Below are 2,238 nucleotides of genomic sequence, written 5' to 3' on the forward strand. Positions count from 1 at the left end.
AAGGAGAAAACAGAGTTAACGTTTTGGGTCCGGTGACGAGGAAGGGTCACTGGACCCGAAACGTTAACTCTGTTTTCTCCTTCACAGATGCTGCCAGACCTGCTGAGCTTTTCCAGCAATTTTGTTTTTGTAACATGACTGCCTACCTCGGAAGTTCTGTGTCACCAGTCGTGGGTTCCCTGGGTCTTTCTGTAAGTACAGCAACCAGTTCTGTAGATATTCCTCTAACATTTTCCCAAATCTCACCAAAGTTCAATGATCTGAAACGTTCATTCTGTTTCTCCGTTGACTTGGGGGAACAATTTCTCATCGGAATCTGGGTCTTACCTGACGACAGGAGACTTCCACTGCTCCCACTGATGATTTTGCCTTTGCTTCCCATGTTGGCGAGCTTGGACATCTTCAGAGTCCCAGTTTCCGTGAGATCGATGGCGATTTCACTCAGACTCCTCGCTGCATGAATTTTCGACTGGCAAAAGCAACGATAGTTGTAAATAACGAGGCCAAAACCTGTACACACAGTCTCACAGAGACAGGACACTGGCAGCGAGAACTTTATTAGGGATATTATTAAATTGGAGAGGATTCATAAAAGATTTACCAGGATGTTGCCGGGAATGGAGGGTTTGAGTTATAAGGAGAGGCTGGATAGGCTGGGACATTTTTCACTGGAGTGTAGGAGGTTGAGGGGTGACCTTATAGAGGTTTATAAAATCATGAGGGGCATAGATGAGGTGAATGTTATGTGTCTTTTCCCTCGGGTGGGGAATTTCAAGATTGGGGGAAAATTTTTAAGATGAGAGGAGACAAGATTTAAGAAAGACATGAGGGACAAACATGAGGGTGGTTCATGTATGGAATGAACGTCCACAGTATGTGGTGGGTGTGGGTACAGTTACAAAGTTTAAAAGACATTTGGATAAGTACATGAATAGGAAAGGTTTGGACCAAATGCAGGCAAGTAGGACCAGTTTAGTTTGGGAACATGATCAGCATGGTCTGGTTGGACCGAAAGGTCTGTTTTCATGCTGTATGACTCTGACTCTATAACGTGAACATAGTTCAAACTGTAGCTGCAGGCTACACTGTGGGAGGGGTAAGGTAGGCCAAGGCTGAGCTTCAACAGTTACACTGCATAAACCCATTGTCCACACCTGCTGAGAAACTTATACAAATCCACAGTCACAAGTTAAATAGCAAAGTGGGGCATACTGATGGCCAGAATTATGGTGAATGATAGAGATTACTAAGTTTGTAAAGGAACAGGAGAAGACCATTGAGCCTCCTCTACCATTCTCAGTCATGGCTGATCATCTCCTCAATGCCATTTTCCCTGCACCATCTCCATATCCGTGAGTGTCACCAGAAAACCCACTGACTTCCATCTTGAATCTGGTCAAAGGTTGAACATCGACTGACTTCTGGGGTAGAGAGTTTCACAGGATCACCTCCTTCTGAGTGAAGAAATTCCTCCTCATCTCAGTCCTCAAAGGTCTACTCCTTGCCTTGAGATTATGTCCTGGGTTCGTGACTCCCCATCAGGGCAAACATCCAAACCACAACTACCCTGTTGCACCCACTTTGTTGCAATCACCACAACACAATTACTATTAGAGTCAGGTAGGGATTAACAGTTCAGTAACCTCAATCCCACAACATGTTTCAGCTTTGGCCCCCTCGTTAAAAGTGGATACTCTGGTGCAGTGCTGAGGGAATGCTGCTTTCTCACAGGCACTGTCTTCAGATGAGATGTTAAACTCAAACCCTATCTGCAATCTTACTGCACACAGTCAAAATCATGTGGTGCTGTTTTTAAAAGTGAACAGGGTGCCAGTCAATATCTGTTCCTCGGTCAATATCACACAAAAAAATGTTGTCTGGTCAAGATCAAATTGTTACTTGTGGGACTTCGCTCTGTGCAGATTGGCCACTGTGTTTCCTACATTACAACAGTGACTTGATTGGCGTAAAGTGTTTTGACACACCCAGTGATCATGAAAGGTGCTATATAAATGCAAGTCCTTTTTCTTCAGTTTGTAGTAAATGATTAATGGCCAATCCCATTCCCAGCTGGATAAGCAACAAAGAAATGAATCAGAGATAGTAGGAACTGCTGATGCTGGAGAATCTGAGATAACAAGGTGTAGAGCTGGATGAACACAGCAGGCCAAGCAGCATCAGAGGAGCAGGAAAGCTGACGTTTCAGGTTTCTGAAGAAGGGTCTAGACCCGAAACGTC

General features: G+C 44.5%; 1 long non-coding RNA gene across 1 annotated transcript in view; it reads right to left on the minus strand.

Moving 5' to 3' along the window:
- Positions 1–336: 336 nt before the first annotated feature.
- The window catches only part of LOC125481798, a 4,016-nt gene continuing 2,114 nt past the window's right edge, over positions 337–2,238 (minus strand). Inside the window, exon 3 of the long non-coding RNA XR_007261460.1 lies at positions 337–469. This is a non-coding gene — a long non-coding RNA (uncharacterized LOC125481798). The remainder of the gene's footprint in view (positions 470–2,238) is intronic.

This window comes from Rhincodon typus, unplaced genomic scaffold (assembly GCF_021869965.1).
Source record: "Rhincodon typus isolate 14 unplaced genomic scaffold, sRhiTyp1.1 hic_rhity00003617, whole genome shotgun sequence".
In the NCBI taxonomy this organism is placed as follows: domain Eukaryota; kingdom Metazoa; phylum Chordata; class Chondrichthyes; order Orectolobiformes; family Rhincodontidae; genus Rhincodon; species Rhincodon typus.